Source organism: Propithecus coquereli, unplaced genomic scaffold (genome assembly GCF_000956105.1).
Source record: "Propithecus coquereli isolate 6110/MARCELLA unplaced genomic scaffold, Pcoq_1.0 Scaffold121, whole genome shotgun sequence".
Taxonomy (NCBI): Eukaryota; Metazoa; Chordata; class Mammalia; order Primates; family Indriidae; genus Propithecus; species Propithecus coquereli.
This window is the reverse complement of record NW_012136192.1, coordinates 227,701-248,004: the sequence shown is the minus strand read 5'-3', so window position 1 is coordinate 248,004 and position 20,304 is coordinate 227,701. Positions and strand designations below refer to the sequence as shown.

The window sequence follows — 20,304 nt, the reverse complement described above, 5'->3', positions numbered from 1 at the left end:
GGTATTCACAAAATCAGAATAAAAAGGGGGGAATCGTGGGGGACACTTTTCAGGAGAGGCCTGGGGGAAGTAGGCATAGCTGTGTGTTATTAGCAACCTTCAAATAAAGTTTTTGTAGAAGACTCGGGCACCCACAGTTGTGTCTGGGAGGCTTCTGTGTTCTCAGTAGTTGTTTTGAATTCCGTGGTATGGAACTGAACGTTTAAAAACAGTTACACGAACATCTCCCCAAAGAGGTATTCCCGAGAATTTCTGTGTAAATGGAACTCGATTTTCCCAGCAAGCATCATTATATTTTTAGAAATGTTTTCTTTTCTCATTGTCCGTCCGTTAGCAAAGCCTCCTCGCACTTTGTGTAGTTCTGATTTCCTGAACAGGTGTTTGGATGGATGAGGGGTTATATTAAAAAAAAAACAACAAAAACTAAACTAAAGGCTACTTCTTGGCACGTGAATGGATGCCTTTTCATCCAAGGTGGAGGTGAGAGTGGAGACCCAATCTGTTTCGTGTCCCTGAGTTTCTGATCAAGGCAAGGAAATGGTCATGCTGTTCCCATTTGCTGGCCTCTCTCTCTCTGCCCCCTCCTCCTCTCCTCTCTCCCCTCCTCCTTCCTTCCCTCCCTTTCTCCCTTCCTTCTTTCCCCTCTTTCTTTTTTATTTTTCTTTTCTTTCGTCTAATACCTAATTCCTTGTCCCGTTTCTGGGATTTTGAGAGAGTCATTTCACGTGGGCCGACAGAACCAGTAGCTGTAGTTTCACTTGTTTTTTGTCAGTAAGGAAACAATTCACAAATACGTTTTCTTTTCCCCAGACCGAGCACACATTTTAAAGTGTTTCAGGGGGAAGCTCTGAAGGTGGTTTGTGGTGATTTTTTTTTTTTTTTAGCTTTGGTCTCTCCTGGAAGCTGTGTGTCCTTGCGTTTTCCTCGAGGGTCGCTAATAAGAACTGCTGGTCTAAATCAGTGTCTCTGAGAGTCATTGATTCACTAATTGCTCATAATCGAGTCCTGGCTTCCCCCTCCTGCTGAGGGCACTTTTGTTTTCTGCTATTCTGCAAGGAATTGGACGGGTTGCTGGAGTGTTTAAGAGGTAACCAATAAAGGAGTTTGGCGTGCCAGGGTTGCTAATTGTGCTTCTCGGAGGTGACCGCGTCATTGGTATCTGGGCTCCGTAAACAAGGGGCTGCCATGCCAGTGACCTTTCCCGCCTAACACTGAAGGCCTCAAGGTCGCTTGTCGGATGGAGAGTACATTTCTCAGCCCGCTGTGGGCCTCCACTGCATTTGTTGCTTTCCTAAGGCAAAATGACCTCTCAGTAAACCTGCCTTCCTTTTTTTTTTTTTAAGTGAACAAACAGAATTAGGAAAGGTGTGTTCTTCCAGTAGAGAGCAGGCAGCTTTGGCAGGAGACACCAGCAGCCGTGCGGGTCCTGCAGGTTAGAGTGTAACGCTCAGAGAAGAGAGCAGGCCGGGAACAAGGGCCCAGGAACAAAGGGAGACCAAGAGAGGGGCCACCAAGAGAGGGGCCGGCCTGGAGACAGCGGCTCACACTGCAAAGAGTTTCGAAGCAATATTTCTCTTGGCATTGGAAATTAAAAAAAAAGCAACCCCTTTCTCTCCATATTCATGTTCTCTGTGGTCCTCTGCAAATAAGTGGTCCTAAAAAGCTCTTTGTCTTTTCTTTCTTCTTTTTTTTTCCTTTTGGTCTTTTTGCTAAACCTTCATAATAGGACCCTTCCTGAGGGCCTCATCTTATAAGTGGCCTAAGAATGCCTCTTTGCAGTTAGTGTGAAAAATTAGTGTAGCCCCAAGAAAAGGAAGCACAGAACTGCACCCCTCAGTGAACACCCAGCCAGGTGGAGAGTGCCCTGGGTGTTTTGGAAGCCCCACTGTACCTGAGTGTGGGGGCCTTATGACTTGTCGGCCTGCTGTCCTGTCCACAGTTCGCTCTTGGCTAGCCCTGGGGAGGGATGCAGTGGGGACAGAGGGCATGCGTTGAGGCGGTTTACAGGTGGAGGCCACTGGGGTATATGGTCCTAACCTGCTTGCTCAGTCCCGGAGTCTTGAGTGTTGATTCTCCTGTGACTTGGTTGGTCACTTGCTGCTTCTTTGCAGTTGTTGGTTTGTGTTTGGTGTTTGGTGTTCTGGTTTGCTTTGGGGTCCAAAGCAAACAGGTGGGAGCTGGGGTTTGAGCTCCAGGAAGAGGCTTGTGGTGCTTCTCCGCCTTTCTGCTCTTCACTGGGGCGTTAGGAAGCCCTTTCCCTGCCTCCTTGACACTTGCGCAACTGCCCACGGGGCTGGCTGAGTTCCTGGCCTTCCCTTTGTAATTTATAAGCAGTCAAATGGTTTCCATTGCAGCCGCTGCCTAGAGGGGAGACAGGATGTAGTTTCAGCAGGTAATGAATGAAATCAGAGTCCTGTGCTTGCACCTAGACTTGTAGCAGGTCTGCCGTTGTGCCATCTTCCTAAAGGGACCCTAGAGATGAGACCAGTGTGGTCAGATTATCCCCTTAAGACAGCAGTTGTGTGGAGAGCAGGCAGAGCCCCAGGTGGATTTGGGGCTCCCTCCTCCTTTCTTCCGTCATCTCTCTCTCCATGGTGGGATGTTTGTGGTATGGTAGGTACAGAGGGCCTGTTCTTTGGAGACAGTTCTAGGGTTGAATCCTGGCTCTGTGACCTGGCCAAGTTACATCACCTCTCTGAGCCTCATGTGTGTCATCTGTAAAATGAAGATAGTAAGACTTGCTGGGTGGCTCTGGGAATGGATGGAACTTTCTGGAGAGCACTTAGCACAAGACCCGGTATCAAGTGGGCACTCAGTGTTGATTGTTCAGCTGGTCTGGACCCAGCTGTTGCTGGGACAGGGAGGAGGTTGCACAGTTACCAAACTTCACACCAGTCCCTTGGTTTTTTGCTGGTTTCCCTCGGTGTGTGGTTTAGGGTTCCAGGCCCTGGAAGGTTAGTTGCGCCCTCCTCTCTTATCTGCAGGACCTTCCCCTGGCCCCCCAGTGTCTGCTGACCTGAGGACTAGCCTCACAGCCAGAGTCCCAGCTTCTCTGGTTTGTCCCCGTTTCTCTGGCCTCTGTCTGAGAGCAGCATGCACCGGACCGAGGGAGGTGGGCTCCGCTCAGGGCAGGCCCCTGCTCTCAGCTAAGGGTGGATCTCAGCGTCCGGATGATAGATGGGACTGGTTTGGTTTCTAATTCTTGCTTGATTTAGTGGGGTGCTGGGAGTGGGTGGGCACGGAAGGAACGGAGGCCGTGGGGAGGCCGTGTGAGTGTGAGTGTTTAATTACTTTCAGTGCTCTAGCCCAGCGGTTCTCGGCACTGTTGACATTTTGGGCTGGATTATTCTTTGTTGCCGGGGCGGGGGCGCATTGGAGTGCATCGTGCACGTTGTAGGGTGTGTAGCAGCATCCCTGGCTTCTTTCTACCCATTAGGTGCCAGCAGCAATCCCTCCCTAGTTGTGACAACTGGCAGTGTCTCCAGACATTGCCACATGTCCCCTGGGGGGGGCAGAATCACCCCTAGTTGGGATTCATTGATCTAGTCTCATAGGTGGCTTCTGTACAAGAGGGGAGAAGGGCTCTATGTGTTCTGATTTCCTTACTGCATGGATTGGAGCTTGGACAGTGAAATAGTCATGGAATTCAAGAGCAGGAAGGTGCCTGGAGAAGTCCCCTGGTGCAGGCCCTGGCCTCCCTCAGGTGACCAGCCACACGCCCTGGGTTTGATGGCCATGGTCCCTGGCAGCCCTCTCTGTTAGTTAAGTGAAAGGGCAGAAGAGGGACATTTCCACCAGGCCTGTATCTCTGCGGAGCTGTGCAGAGTGGGGACGTCTTTTAGTAGAAGGACTCTGCTCCCAGGGGCCCTTGGCAGTCCTGAGTTCGGGCCTCAGGAGTTTGGTTACAACCCGTGAGTCTGATCCGCCCTCTCGTCCTCGGTGCACACACATTTGTCACTCAGAGGAACTGGCTTTTCTGTATGCACTGAATGGACTTTTATTTGAAATGAATTCATTATATAAAAAAAAAGTTTCACTGGCCAGGACTCTGCTGTTCTGTCTTTTCCCTTTTATTCCCCTCTGTCATGTGTAAGGTGAGCCTGGAAAAGCTATCTGTTGGGATTGGTTGGCCAGAGGTCTTCCTGGGCCCTGATTCAAGGTAAATTACCAAACGAAAGTCGAATGTTGCTGCCGTGCTTGTAAAGAAGTCAGCCGTGTGTGTAGACTCCATCCCAGCTCCCTTGGTGAGGAGGAGGCCGGGAGGCACTCGGCGATGTCAGGCTCGGCTCCTGGTGGCCTGGCTCCCATGCTGTAGGAGTGCCACTGCGCGGCCCAGCCTGCCCCGCCCCTGTCAGGACCTAGCTGGATCGGATCAGTGGGAAGCTCAGAGACAGGATCCGGGTGTTGCCAGCAGTTGCCATGAGGTAGCGTTGGATGTTGAACTTGGGAGAACCGGATGGCTTTATGGCCTGGATGTGAAACTTGTGATGTCTCGGGTGACTTTTGCCTCCCTTTTATTTAGAACAAAAGATGCTGTTGTCTGGTTGGGTTGGGCATGGGGAGTCTGGCCTTGGAGAGGCAGTTTGGCCTAGTGGTTGAGAACATAGACACAGAGACCAGCCTGCTCAGCCAGTTATTAAAGATAGGACTCTGGGCCTCAGTTTTCTCATCTGTAAAGTGGGGATGAGAGTAATAGTACCTACTTTAGGGTGGTTGTGACGAATGAATGGAAATAAAGGGCTGAGGCTAGAGCCAGGGTGAGGCTAGAGCCTGGCTGAGGGTAGGGAAGTCACTCCTGCTCATGTTATCATTAGTTGTATTATACTGTGATGGATGGTTAGCCTTGCTCCCGAGGTTTTAGGACAGTGGTGCTCTGACTTCACTGTGCTTCCCTGGGCACGTTGACATTGCAGACTCCACTGTGGGGCTCAGGAATCTGTGTTTAATGTCTCAGGTACAAGGGGATCTGCAGATAACCTGGTGACACCTTGACAGCAGTGTCAATCATATTCTCAAAGAAAGAAGGGCACCAGTGTCATCAAACAGAGAGGTGTCCTCCACCTCTGAGGGGCCTGATTTGGGCCCTGGGTCGGTGTGCTGGGTGTGGATGGCTGCAAGCTGCTCATCACTGCCTCTGGGTCAGGTCCTGGCTGCAGCCTGTCCTTGGGACTGGGGACAGCACCCTACGGGGGAAGCATCGTCTCCTCTGGCCCATGGAGCGTCCGTTTTCCAGCTGAGCTAGCGTCCCACACCCAGTTCTGCTGGCGAGAGCTGTGGGCCTGTTTTGCAGGTTGTGTCATTTCAGTGGGTAACTGGTATGTGTGTGCATGCGTGCAAAAGAAAACATCAAAATGTTTGGGGAGTGTTTCAGGAAAATAGCAAGGAGCAGATTGCCAAGATTCGCTTATATGTTTCTTTTTCTTTCCTTTCTGCTGTGTACATGTGTGATCAGCATCCCGGAGCGTTCTGAAATACCGCTTTGGCTTTTCTTACCCCAACTGTTCTTCCTTACAGCAGAGAGGATACAATTCAGCACCAATAATACTGAGCAATAAATAACCCAGAGAAGATGAATAGCCTTGTGTGGTGGTAAATTAAAGTTGATTTATTGCACATAATATATACAGGTGCTCCTAATGTAATTAAGCAGCGAGGCTTTTAATGCTGCAGAATCTGAAAGAAGACCCAAGAAAATTGGGTCTTAATAAGGCTTATTGAAATAACAGCTAAACATGCTGCTTAGTACCATTAGGGGATGCTGGAAGATGGATCGACTCCACTGCTCTTTCTTATGTGTAGAGATGACACACCTGACCCCTTGTCAGCAGGGCCCGCACTTGAATCGTTTTCTCTATAGCAGGCCTGGATCGCGTTGAGCTGTCTATGCACCCTGGCCTTGTCCCTCTTGTGGCCTGAAGTCAAGTGGCTGGCCCTTGAATAGGGTTTTTCCTAGTGAGGGAGGAGGGAGCTGAAGGGTATGGAACTCGAGACCCCGGCCTCATTAGCACCTGTTCACCGAGTGGACTTGCCTCCTGAGCCCCTACTTGGGACATGGGGAGACAGGGATGAAACAAAAGCAAGACAGTCCCTGTCCTGTCTAGTGGGCTGTCCAGGAGGCCAGTGGGCGAGGCCATTGTGAAAGGCCACGATTGTTGTCATTAAGGTCGAGGCAGAGACTAGAGGAGGGGTTGTGTGCACGGAGAAGGTGCGTCTTGGGGTCCAGTGGATTGGGAGCTGGGAAGGCTGGCAGGCGGGCAGTGCTGCGGCTGCCTGGGGGCTGGAGGGCAGGGTCAGGGTTTGGGTGGGAGAGGAGGCTGGACAGGCAGTTTGGGGACAAGAGCAGGAAGGGCTTTGCATTTGAAGGCCAAGATATAGAGACTTTGCCTGAAGGCAGTCTGGGATCATGGAGGCTTGTTAGCAAGGGCAGGGTCAAAGTTATGTTTTAGAAAGAAAATTTTTGGCAGCATTGTGGGTTTTGGATTGAGGGAGACCAGTTAGCTAAGAGAACGGCCTCCGTGAGAGCAGGGGCAGAGTGAGTATGAACCGGGGTCGGGGGGAGGTCGGTCGTGGTGGAGGGAGAGTTAAAACCTCCCATGTGCCTTAGACCTGGTAACTCCAGTGGAGTGGGGTGGGGCAGATACTTGAGGGGGATGGACTGGCGCGAGCCAGTCCTGGCGTAAGAACCCCTCTGGGGTGCTTGTTAGAGATGGAGGTGGGGGTCCCTCACCTCTGGATCTCCAGTTGCTGGGGTGTCTGGATGTCTGTGATTGTAACCAGGTCCCCTAAGGATGCCGAGGCCTGTGTACCTTGGTCTCACCTGGAGAGGCAGCTCCAAGGTTCCCTTGGGAGCGAGTGAGTTACTCCACAAGTGTTAAGAGTGTTCCACAAAGGAGCCGGTTTGGGGCTGAGACAGATGGAAGAGTTCCTACAGCCTTTTGTGTGAGTGGCCTTAGGGGCTTGAGAGTTTGGGGGCTGGAGGAGGTGCCAAGGTGCAGCACTGGGAAATGGATCCTCCCTCTCGCAGGTGGGCCCCACTTGAAGAAAACCCACTAGACGAAAACCTTGACTTCTGGAACAAGATGTGTCGAGGAGAGATAATTCATCCCACTACCAAAGGTTTCAGAATAAGATCCTTTTAAGTCACGAGCTGATCATTTGAACCAAGAAATAAGATTTTGTTTTCTCATAGAGGTCTTCTGTTGCAAAGCTGAGAACACTGGAAGAATTTACTGCTTATGCTCAATAAGGTTAAGAAAGTCAGTCTACTTGGTCAGAGGTGTTGAGCGAGAGAGGTTTGCAGAGCCACTCCTGGGTGAATCAGGGGTGGCGTTTGCTCCAGAGCCTGGGGCCACAGCTGGGGCTGGGGCGAGAGACTCGGGGCCCTACTGTTGGAAGGGCCTTTGCATGGCATGTCCTGCTCCGGGCTTGGAGTCTGAAACCACCAGGAGTTACGTGCAGCTCAGTTCTGGCGTGGGAGGCAGGGATGCCCCTGGACCCGTGGGGCAGCTGTGCCGTGCTGTGAGCTCCTGGGCCTAACTGTGGTGCCCGTCCCTGGCCTCCTCCTCCTCCTCCAGCGGGAACAGCACTCCGCCGTACCTTGCCATTACTTGATTATTTGCAGAATTAGAAAAGGCTTGAGTATCTGATCATCATTTTTTCCTGGATATATAGCACATCTTCTGAATATATAATCAGCGCTTTTATTGCTTTTTCTTTTTTAAAGGAATCCAGGATGTTAGATGTTGTAGATGGATAGGCGACGCATGTTTACTTTTTCTGAGGCTTGTTCGGGGAAACTGAAAAAAGTTCCCGTGTTACCTTCAAGTGCATTTGCGCGTCTCTGTAGTTCTGTCTCTCCCCAGTGGTGTGGGGTTTGGGGGAGAGGGGCTGGAGGGGACCCTGCAGATGACCCCCAGGGAGGCTTCCTAAGGTGGACTTGTTTATTTTTGGCAGAATGAATCCCAGAGACAGGAGTATCTGGCTCGGACCAGGCACAAATGGAATATTTATTTGACCTTTTTATTCCTTTGAGTGGGAAGGGATCCGGTGCCTCCTTTATCATAAATCTTGCCTCGTTGTTTGCTCCGGTATGGCACTTCAGCTGGGTGCTGTTGGAGCATCTGGCTCTGATTTTTAAGTACCGACAGGTGCAGGGGGCGGGCGTCTCTCGGGCTGTGGCAGTTGGGCGAGAGGTGGCAGGAGCGGGCGTTACGGGAGAAGGAGGAGTTGAGTTTGTTCGTGGGCAACTCTTTGCTCTGCTGCCCGTGTTTCTGTTAAGGCCACACAAAGATCGTCAACTCCAGGGTGAAGCGGTGAGTCCAAGCTGCCCAGAACTTGGTCGGCAGCAACTCCGGGCACTGCCAGCCTCTGCATCTCTGCGATTCTCCCCCTTCCCTGCCTCTCACCCCTTCAAGACGAGTCGTCTTGTCTTTGAACCATCCTACCCCAGCCACAAGTCACTCGATTCCTTCTTTGTGTTCCCAGAGGGCTTGGCAACCTGGCTAACAAGGAGACATTTGTTAGTTCATTTCTGCATTCATTATTCATGCAGCTAGTGGTAATTAGCATTTAGTAATGTGGTTTCTGGGAGCAGTTGAGTTGGGTTCATTCATTGAGCAAATGTGTTGATCCTCTGCTCTGGGCTGGGTGCAGGGCATGGGGCTAGGGTTACAGAGACAAGGAACGGGCCTTTGAGGGTGCAGTATGTTTGGGGAGGCAGGTAAAGGTGTCACAGGCTGGGTCATTGTTAGGGAGAGCTGGGGAAGGCTTCATAGAGGGAGTGACATTTGGCTTGGGCCTGGGAGAGTGAACAGGAAAGAATTGGGTTGGGGAGAAGTGCCCATCCTCCAGGACAAACACAATTCTGGAGTTTTGTTTCCCATGATGGATGGTCATGTGTCTTCCTGGCCCCTCCCTTCCCTCCTGTCTCTCAGGAGAATTCATACACCGTCTGCCCAGCATCTGGTGGCCCTGCCGCCCTGCTCTCAGGGAGACGGCTGACAGTTGGCGAGAAGGGGAGAGAGAAGGGTGCTGGTGAGTCATCAGGTTCCCTGTGGCTAAAAAGAGAGCAAACTTCAAAGCCCAGAGCATATCAAAGATGGATTGGGTCACACCCACTGAGCCTTTTGCACAAATAAGAACCCAATTTCTGGCTCTGCAACAAAAAGTTGGTCAGCTTTGGGGAGATTTTGGTTTTCTTTTGCAAGTGGGGTAGGTTGAGAGGCATCATTTGTAGAAATAGGCTAAGTTGAAATAGGTTATTTCTATTAAGGGGCAGGTTTAATACTTACTAGGCATTAAGGTGGTGAGGTGTGTGCCTTTCTCTCTTTTTTAACTCCATTTTTCTTTGTTCTAGCCAGTGTTTTATTGCTGATATGAATCACTGAGGGGCTTGGAGGGAGAAGGGAAAGGGTTTCTGTATAAACAGCTGTCTTGCTGATTCAATCTACAAAGTGGATTTTATAGCTAAAGTATTTGTTCTTGCTTTAAAATGCCAAAACAGCACCGTCATTTCCTCAGCTAAAAGAAGGGTCTTTGAGAATATGGGGGCCTTCTCTCATCTTGAACCTTTGTTGGGGGCAGAGGAGGAAGGAATTCCAAAGAACTTTCTTTGAACCTTAGAGAAGAAGAATTTTTGTTACAGAGTTTAAGTTAACAGTTCATGTAGCCTTTCTCTTTTTTCCTTACTACATGTTCTGGATAAAAAATAATAATAATAATCCTTGCTGGTCATCACAGCTGAGTACCTGCTTAATGTTTGCATGTAGATATTTCATTTTCATTTTTATGCAAGATTTCATCTTTGCATGATCTGAGATAGTTGGCTGCCCTGAGATTATTAATAAATTGAGACGGTTAATGGTGTGTGACTCAGAACATATATTTAAAAACAAGTTGGAATAGAAATAGGTCTTTTACAAAATTAATTTTTTGTTAGGCTCCTCTCTTGAGCCTTTTTGTTTGAAGCCAGCTTGCTTTGTAGTGTTCATATATGCCCGATTGCAATTAACATAAATTACTTTTAAATACCAGTTAGTTGCCGTGGAGAGAGGCCAGGGTGGTGGCTGCTCGTGGAGGGTTAAGAGGTTTGGTCATTGTCTGGCTTTTTATCTCACTGTAGATCAAATTCTGTTCCCTCTGGAGGCCAGCAGATCATGTCAAAGATTGCTTTCTTTGATGGTGAGGAGAAGGATTAAGTCTTTGCCCTGAGTACCAGGACGTTTTCTTACCAACGAAGAATAAATAATCATAAGATGTTTGCTTATTTTAAAAACAAGGTATATTAAAATGCAATGCGGTATCCTAGATTGGATAGAGAAACAGAAAAAAGACATCATTGGAAAAATATCTGGTGAAATCCAGATAAAGTCTTTGGTTTAATTAATAGTATCGAACCAATGCTAATTTCTTAGTTTGATGAATGTGTCATGGTTATGCAGGATGTTAACATAGGGGGGAACTGAGCGAAAGGTATGGGGAGCTTCCTAAACTATCTTTGCATGTCTTCTCTTATTCCAAAATTATTTCAAGATAAAAAGTTAAAAAATATATATGGAGTATTGCTTTTGGCTGGGTTGGGATTATTCAGGCAGACCTCGCAGAGATTGTGGGTTTGGTTCCAGACCACTGTGATAAAGTGAAGATGGCAGTAAAGCTAATCCCATGAATTTTTGTGTTTCCCAGTGCATAGAAAAGTTATGTTTACCCCATACCGTAGTCTATTAAGTGTGCAATGGCATTATGTTTAAAAATGTGCATACCTTGATTAAAAAATACTTTATTGCTAAAAAATGCTAATGATCATCTGAGCCTTCAGCAACCTTTTTGCCGGTGGAGGGCCTTGCCTCCCTGTTGATGGCTGCCGACTGATCAGGGTGGTGGTTGCTGAAGGTTGGGGCGGCTGCGGGAATGTCTTAAAATAAGACAACAGTGAAGTTGGCTGCATAGATGGACTGTTCCTTTCATGAAAGATTTCTCTGTAGCATGCGATGCTCTTTGATAGTATTTTACCCACATTAGAACTTCTTTGAAAATTAGAGTCAATCCTCTCTAACTCTGCCAATGCTTTATCAATATTTAGGTAATATTCTGAATCCTTTGTGGTCATTTTAGCAGAATTCACAGCATGTTCACCAGGAATAGATTCCATCTCAAGAAACCACTTTCTTTGCTCATCCATAAGAAGCAACTCCTCATCCATTCAAATTTCATCATGAGATTGCAGCAATTCAGGCACATCTTCAGGCTCCACTTCTAATTCTGGTTCTTTTGCTATTTCTCCCACATCTGCAGTTCCTTCCTCCACCGAAGTCTTAAACCCCTCCAAGTCATTCATGAGGATTGGAATCAATTTCTTCCGAACTCCTGTTAATGTTAATTTTTTGAGTTCGTCCATGAATCATGAATGTTATTAATGGCATCTAGAATGGTGAATCCCTTCCAGAAGGTTTTTAATTTTTTTTCGCCCAGATCCATCAGAGGAATTACTATCTGTGGCAGGTATAGCCTTATGAAATTTATTTTTTAAATAACTTGAAATCACTCCTTAATCCATGAGTTGCAGAATGGCTGTTGTGTTAGCAGGCGTGAACACATAAATTTCCTCACACAACTCCATCAGAGCTCTTGGATGACTAGGTGCGTTGTCAGTGAGCAGTAATACTTTGGAGGGAATCTTTTTTTCTGAGCAGTAGATCTCAACAGTGGGCTTAAAATATTCAGTAAACCGTGCTATAATAAGATGTGTTGTCATCCAGGCTTTATTGTTCCATTTATAGTGCACAGGCAGACTAGGTTTAGCATAATTCTTAAAGGCCCTAGGATTTTCAGAATGGTAAATGAGCATTGGCTTCAGCTTAAAGTCACCAGCTGCATTAGCCCCTAACAAGACAGTCAGCCTGTCCTTTGAAGCTTTGAAGCTATGCATTGACTTATCTTCTCTAGCTATGAAAGTCCTAGATGGCGTCTTCTTCCAATATAAGTCTGTTTCATCTGCATGGGAAAATCTGTTGTGTGGTGTAGCCACTTTCATCAAGGATCTCAGCTAGATCTTCTGGGTAACTTGCTGCAGCTTCTACATCAACACTTGTTGCTTCACTTTGCACTTTTCTGTTATGGAGACAGGTTCTTTCCATAAACCTCATGAACCAACCTCTGCTGGCTTCCAATTTTTTATCTGCAGCTTCCTCACCTCTCTCAGCCTTCAAAGAATTCAAGAGAGTTAGGGCCTCCCTGTGGATTAGGTTTTGGCTTAAGGGAATGTTGTGGCTGGTTTGATCCTCTGTCCAGACCGCTGCGATATTCTCTACGTCAGCAGTAAGGCTGTTTTGCTTTCTTATCATTCGTGTGTTCACTGGAGTGGCAGTATTCATTTCCTGTAAGAATTTTTCCTTTGCATTCACAGCTTGGCTGTTTGGTGCAAGAGGCTTAGCTTTTGGCCTGTCTTTGCTTTTGACATGTCTTCCTCACTAAGCTTAATCATTTCTAGCTTTTGACTTAAAGTGAGAAACATGTGCCTCTTCCTTTCACTTGAACACTTAAAGGCCATTGCAGGGTTATATATTGGCCTAATTTTAATACTGTTTGTGTCTCAGGGCATAGGGAGGCTGAGAAGAGGGAGAGAGACAGGGGAGTGACCAGTTTGGTGGTGCAGTCAGAACACACACACCGTCTCATGAGCACGGTGTGTGGCACCCCAAAACAATTACAATAGTGATATAAAAGATAACTGATCACAAATCACCGTAACAGATATAACAATGATGAGAAAGTTTGAAATATTGTGACAGTTACCAAAATGTGACACAGAGACACAAAGCAAGCTCCTGCTGTGGGAAAAATTGCATCAATAGACTTGCTGGAAGCAGGGTTTCCACAAACCTTAAATTTGTAAAAAAACACAGTATCTGTGAAGTGCAGTAAGACAAAGGGCAGTGAAACAAGATGTACCTGTATTTGGTTTATGTGCATTCAAAGTGATCAACCTGTAGGAAGGGCAGATTATTCCATTTCTGCCTCAGAGACTGGGAAAGGCCTAAGGGGCTGTAGGGAGCCCCTGGCTGCTTCCTCCTCCGCAGGATTCATCCCTGCCCTTCTCCACGCGAAGTCCTGGCCTGTGGCACAGCTCTCCTGCCCATGTGCTCTTCTGAAGCTGGCAGCCAGCTGATCTTGCCTCCTGATTCCATTGGCACTCCTTGCCCAAGGTGGACGGACAGCTGGCAGCTTGTGACATGCTCCCAGTCTCCTGTAAGGACCAGGTAATTGCATTTTTATGCTATCTTGTTCACTTTCATTCCAGGTGTGTTAACTTTTACCTTAGCAGCCAGATTGGAACTTTCCTGAAGGTTGAAATTTTTGTCTTGCTCTCTTTCCCTTAAAATATATTCAACAAATTTTTCCAATCACGTAAATAATGCATGTTCATGCTAAAAAAATAAACATTGGAGAATTTACGGCATCAGAAGTAAAGATTTCCCTTGGGTTGCCTCCCCACAACTACCACTGTTAATGAATTATTAATAGAATCTATTCTTCCATATTTTTTCTGTATATACTACAAATATATATTATGATTTACAAATGTGAGATCCTAATTAGACATATTATTTTGCAGTATGGTTTTATCAGTTAGCAAAATACCCTTGCTTGGCTATGCTTATGGGGACTGCGTCTCTCTTTTTTGTGTGCTCACATGTTGACTGGCACAGTGCTGGCCACATGGTAAATGTGCAGTAGGTATGTATTGTTACTGATGTTGTTTATACTATTACAGTAGTCCCCAGTTATCCACGGCTTCTCTTTCCACGATTTCAGTTACCTGCCATCAACTGTAGTCCAAAAATAGGTGAGTACGGTACAGTAAGATATTTTGAGAGAGAGAGGGAGACCACTTTCACATTACTTTTATTACAGTATATTGCTGTAATTGTTGTATTTTGTTATTAGTTGTTAATCTCTTACTGTGCCTAATTTATAAATTAAACTTCATCATAGCTATGTATGTATAGGAAAAAACGTAGCATATATGGGGTTCAGTACTTGCCAAAGTTTCAGGCATCCACTGGGGGTCTTGGAACGTATCCCCTGCAGATGAGGGGGGACTTCTGTATGTTAGATCAGGTGACTTGGGTCAGAACACATCCAGTTCACGAGTTGGGGGACAGAATGGTGGGAACAGAATCCTAGATCACCTGGCGTGGGTGGAAGCAGGGATGGCGGTGTAGGGATTGGTTTTTGGGAGCTCAAGAAGATGACTCGAGGGCTAGGGGTGTCCTTACGTGGAGTGCGGATAAGTTAAACCCCTTGAGTGGAGGGTCAGGGGAGAGGTAAGAGAACAGTTCGAGCAGGGGCAGAACAATTTGGCCACCAGTAGCTTTTAGGGCTTCCTGGAGGGAGGGGAAAATAGTGACATGGGGGCATTTTGTTAGGTTGAAGAAGAGTTGAACAGAAAAGGACTGGGAATTTCATTTGTTGGTGTTGAAAAGAAGGTGAAGCCCTTTGAAGAGATTCTTGAAGAAGGAACCTGTGTCCGTGGGCAGTGCTTCGTGAGAGGGACTTGTCCTTTAAGGTTGGGGACAGAGTCTGTCTCTGACTTCTGGGGTCCCAGGAAGTCTCTGGAAGCTCCCACCTCCTCCCTGGGAGAGGCATGGCAGCGTGGAGTGCTCGGCCATGGGACCTTCCTTAGGAAAAATGTCCCAAAGCATTATCTTTGTTGTTGCAACCTCAGTTAGCTATGTGGTGTGGATACAGAGATTTCTCTAGAACAGATCTTGCTTTGTGCTATGGATAGATTCATTTCCCTTTTGGTCTTGCATCTCCTCGCTAGAAGTCTGACTTGACTCGAGGGAGAAAAGTGGTAGTAAGTACCGAGAGGCCTTACAAGTAAATTTCTTTAGAGAGAATGAGAGGTCCCAGAGGAAAAATGATGGTCCTGGGAGGAAAGCAGTGTAACTTGAGTTTAGTTTAGTTTTTCCTCCCCATGTAGAAAATATTGCATATATACAAAACCATGGCAAATGTCTGTGTAGGGTATAAACACTCACATAGTGGCCACATGGCTTGGAAGTAGAATGTTACCAATGGCTTTGACACCCCTGTGTTTTTCCCAGTTTTACCTGCCTGCCCTCCCACCACGTTTAGGTTTGCCTGCTTTTCATTCTTGCGTAAGAATACCTTTTCGTTCTGCTCGGTGTTGGTGGCATTCATTGATGCCAATGCACGTGACTGCAGTTCATTTGTTTTCAGTGCTGTGTAGTGTTCATTGTACGGATGGGCTACCATTTGTCTCTTCTTCTTTTAAGGGACATTTGAGTTGTTGATTTTTATTATTTTATTTTGTTTGGCTCTCTCAAACTGTTGTGGTGAATATTCTTTTGCATATCTTCTGGTGTATAGATAGGACAGTTTATCAGAATATATATGTAGTAGTGGAATTGCCAAGTCACGGTATGTGCAACTTTGGGTTGACTACAAGTTGTATCATATTCTAAAGATCCTCTTCGTGCAGGAAGTAGTATGTAGTAGTTTTCATTGCTCACCAACAGTTGGTATTATCAACCTTTTATTCATAAAATTTTGCCAGTCTTGTGGAATCTTGTGTGGTTTTTGTTTTTTTAGAGATAGGGACTCACTATGTTGCCCAGGCTGGTCTCAAACTCCTGGCCTCAAGCGATCCTCCCACCTTGGCCTCCCAAAGTGCTGGGATTATAGGTGTGAGCCACCATGCCTGGCTCGTGATTTTAATTTGCATTTCCCTAAACACTAATGAGGTTGAACATCATGCTTATTATTTATTATTGATACATAAGAGTTGTATGTATTTTGGGATACACATGCTATTTTGATATATGTATACAATGTGTGATGATCAAATCAAAATGATTGGGATAGTCATCACCTCAAATGCTTATCTTTCTTTGTGTGGGGAACATTTTAATTCTTTTCTTTTAGCTATTTTGAAATAGACAACAAATTATTGTTAAGGATAGTCACTCTACTATACTATCAAACTCTAGAACTTATTTCTTCTGACCGTATTTTGGTTCATGCTTATCTTTTAGGGAAGGGAATCTGTACACACTCAAACACACTGATTAAATGACACAAAAATGGCTGTTTTGGTAGGACATGTCCTCCCCAATGCAGTTTTCTTGCCTTGGGACAGAGTCAGACTGATTTTTTCATTTATTGTGAGAATTTGGGGAGTGTCTGTTGGCTTGCAACACCTTTTTTGGGTTTTGTGTATTGTCTTGAAAACCCAGCTGATGCCTGGTCCTGTTGACTCTTTATTTTATTAAAAGCCCCTGGGTGACAAATGGGCTTTGTCCTGGTTTGATGGGAGCGTGTTGTTTCTTTTCATGTAAATAGGCAAACACATGAGTGTTCAGGCAGGGTCCCCAGGTGTTTTGTGGCAGCAGATCCTGGGCGAGGGAGTGGCTTTGGGGAGTCACTGGGGACAGCCTGGGAGGGCGAGGAGAGAGGGAGAAACAGCAACACACTTTTAGTGGGGAGAGAAGAGGGAAAAGGGAGCAGGCTCCGGTGAGGAATCAGAGGCCCCGCAGGGCTGGGCAGGATTGCTGGGGCTCAGGAGTCCCTGTCAGGTATTGAAAGGGAGGTTCCTCAGTCTGAGCAGGGCACCCATTGGCCAGGGCGGATCCTGCCGTGGCTGAAGCTTGAGTGCTTTCATGTGAAAATACACCTTTGATGTTCTGGAAAACGAGAAGGGAAATCTGCTCTAACACCTGGGGGAGAGAAGCTGCCTATGGAAAAAAAAAAAAAGTTCTGTTACGAAAGAATGGAGTTGCACAGCTTGACATACGATGGGTTGGTTGTTCTAGTAACCCCAGGAGGAGAATTGCAGGACAAAATATAGGCTTTCAGTCCCAAGTGAAAGCATGTTTAGAAACACAATATTAAGGGGGAAAAAATATGAGAGGCTATGGTCACATTTTTATTATGAGTACAACTATATAAATATTACCTGTGCTTATGGACAAGGTCCGGGAGGGAGCAGGGAAAAATAATAATAGCTGATTTTGTTTGTGTGCTGGGCTAGTGGGTGTTTAAAAAAATTCTTGTATTATTATTGTACAAGAAAAAGTCTTTAACTAAAATAAGCCTGGCCTGGGCAGTCTGTTATTATATCACACAGCTCTGAATGCCTGCCGGCACTTATGTTTATTGAGTTTATTGATTGGAAGAAGAGGAAGAAGACACTAGTCGCTGCCTTCAAGAAGCTTACAAACTGTTGCGAGATACTAGAATGTCAATACCCAAGGCGTAGATAACAGTTTACTAGAGTAATGGGTGTCACACAAGGGGGCACCTGGTTAATTGCCAAAGGAAGTGGACAAAGGTACAGGCTCTCGTTGGGGGCTTTTGGGAGGACTTCTCAGAGGAGGTGGCCTTGGGGGAGACACCTGAATTAGTAGAGTTAGTGAGGGAGAGCTTTGACCAAAGGGGAGGGGCAGAAGGATAGTGGGGGCCATATTAAGAGCTCCTTGCCTGTCAGGATAAGAAGTAACCGTTGAGAGTTGGCCCAGAATTGCCCCCCAAGAGCTCACCATGTGTCACTAGTCTTCAGCTGTTTTTGGTTAGGTCTTCTTTGAGCATATGATGAAACCCGTGGACCTTCTTGCAAGAAAAATGGTTACATATTTGTGAACTTAGAACCACAGGAATCCCCCACACAGGGTTTTGGATACAGTTTCAGAAGACCTGCAGCCCATCCCGATTCAATGTAACAAATATGTTTTGAGCACATACTGTGTGCCGGGAGGACAGGCCAGGTGTTTGCCCTCAAGGAGCTCACAGTCTAAGGACGGACACTGAGGAGGGGGTCACAGGGAGGAGAGCGTTCCCAAGAGGCAGACTGATGCTTGGGAGGAGAGTCACAGGCAGCCCTGGCCTCTAGGAAAGGCCCCTCGTTTAGGGGTCCAGAGCTAGGATATGTGCGGGGTGCACAGTCCCCTAGTGAGAGCCGCACAGGGACCTTGTGTCTGTCTGGCGGGACGGTCTCGTTGCTCAGAGGGGGAACCTTGCTGACCAGTGTGGCTGAGCCCTTTGGCCGGGGGCTCGGAGGCAGCCAGGTGTCCCTGGAGCCTCCCGCGTTGAGGGTTTCCTGGAGCCTTTTTCCTTAGCAAGGCACGCTCACCTGGAGCCGGTCGTGCATTCTTCTAAACAAACAGCTTTCAGGAAGAGTTAATAAATTAATCTTCTGGGAAAAGAATCTGCCGCCGTGCCAGCCAGGCCTCCAGCAGCCGGGGCCAGAGACTCGGCTAACGCAGTCAAAACACACGCTCATGATGGTGCGTCGCTGCTGACCGGGGTTTGGGCAGCCGGCTCCGCGCCTTCGACATCAGGCAGTTCCGGAAAGGGAAGGGAAGCCGGAGTGTGTTAAATCTAGCCCTCGCAGCAACCCTTGGGGATGCGTTCCCGTTTACAGTGAGGAATCTGATACACAGGATACAATTGACTCGCTTAAGGTCAGAGCTGCGAGTCCAGGGCGGGGGGCTGGGGTTGCGTTTGCTCTTCCGTCTCTGCCATTGAGTTGGCTTTCCTTGGTCCCTTTCTTCCACTTGTTTATGATAGGTAGCGCGACCCACAAGGTGGTGTGAAAGGCTCTATGTAAACCGTCACTTCTTACCAGAAAAGCGTTTCAAACCATCTCTGTTTAAAGAGGATGTTACTGATACTGTATTGAGGTCTGGATCCACTGATTGATTGAACAGATATTTATCACGTGTTCCTTGTGCCCCAGGACATGTCAGTGAATAAAACTGACCAGGGTCCCTGGCCTGGTGGGGCTTCCTTCTCAGAGTAGAGAGAAGCCTGGCTCCCGCCTTCCCTGGGGGCGGGGGAAACAACGCTGGCCTCTGGGGACACTGGATCAGGTCCCACCGGTTCCTCTGGCTGATGAGGAAGAGTTTTATCTGGCTGCCTCTTGTGTTTCTTTCTGCATGTCCCTTACCACCTGCAGGCCTTCTGGGACCTGGAGTTCACTGCTTCCTATAGAGAAGAGCCCTTCCTGCCCACTAATGAGAGAGAGAGAGATTCCCACTGAGATCTGCTTGTTAAAAAGTTAGGCTCATCTGCAGTTTCACCAAAATGATGACCTTACAGTGATTGAGCAACAAAACAGAGTCTGTCCAACTCTTCATGTGGGTGTCCTTTGTAGACAGCCCCACACCCCGGTGTCCTCCCACTCCCCAGTGTAGACCCAGGAGAGCCCACCTAGGATCTGCCGGTGTCTTAAATGAGGGTGAGGTTGGAAGATTGAATGGCGCTGTCGTTTGTCCTAAGTGGGTGGACAGGAAGGAGATTCTGTGGACCCCTCCTGTTCCCAGGAATTGGGGGCACCTGGGGACAGTGAGATGTGTACGCACCCCTTCTTTTTTTCGCTCGTCACCGTTGAGGTGCTCTGCTGCCAGCCTTAATATTCTCCAGTGCACACAGTTGTGTCTCACTTCATGAAAATGTGGTGTGAGGATTCCCATATCACATTAAAAAGCAAACTGATGGCTTAATAATTATTTGGTTCTCAAAAGGATTCACCGGGGCTCCTTTAACTATGGAGTCCCCAGTGTACTTATATGGGGACTTGGTCTTTGATAAATAAATTTGCACAGTTTTTGAAGAACAGTTTGAGCCTCTGATGCCTGCTTATACCTTTGGCCTTCTAGCATTTTTTAAATCCTTAGGCATTTTTCCTGTTTTCTAACACTTCATATAACCCCTGTGTTGGTTAATTTTATGTGTCAACTTGGCTAGGCTTATGGGTGCCCAGTTGTTTGGTGAAACCCTAGTCTAGATATTGCTGTGAAGGTATTTGTGGATATTATTAGCATTTATCATCAGTTGACTTTAAGTAAAGCACATCACCTTCCATAATGTGGGTGGGCCTCATCCAATGTGTTGAAGGCCCTAAGAACAAAGACGGAGGTTTCCCAAGGAAGAAGCAGACCTGCCTCTGGACTGTGACGTGGAAACCCTCTCTGAATTTCCAGCCTGGGTCCTGCCCTAGGAGCTTCAGACTTGCCAACCCCCACAGTCACAAGCCACTTGCTTAAGATCAGTTAACCTCTCTGTCTCTGTCTCTCCTGTTGGTTCTGTTTCACTGGAGAGCCCTGACTAATACACCCCTATCATAGCCGTTGCTTGTTTGATTGCCTCTTTCTCCCTGTTGGACCGTAACCTGTATGAGAACAGGGACAGCGTCTGTCTTGTTTCCTACCTTCCGCAGAGCCTGCCACACAGAAGATGCTTAGTCAGTATATGAAGAATGAACGAAGACGTCTGTATTCACTG

General features: G+C 47.2%; 1 protein-coding gene across 1 annotated transcript in view; it reads left to right on the top strand.

The window, feature by feature from the left end:
- LOC105827476 (RNA-binding protein Musashi homolog 2-like) overlaps positions 1-20,304 on the top strand; it is a gene marked incomplete at its 3' end in the record, with an annotated part of 243,722 nt that overhangs the window by 27,412 nt on the left and 196,006 nt on the right. The window lies entirely within an intron of this gene.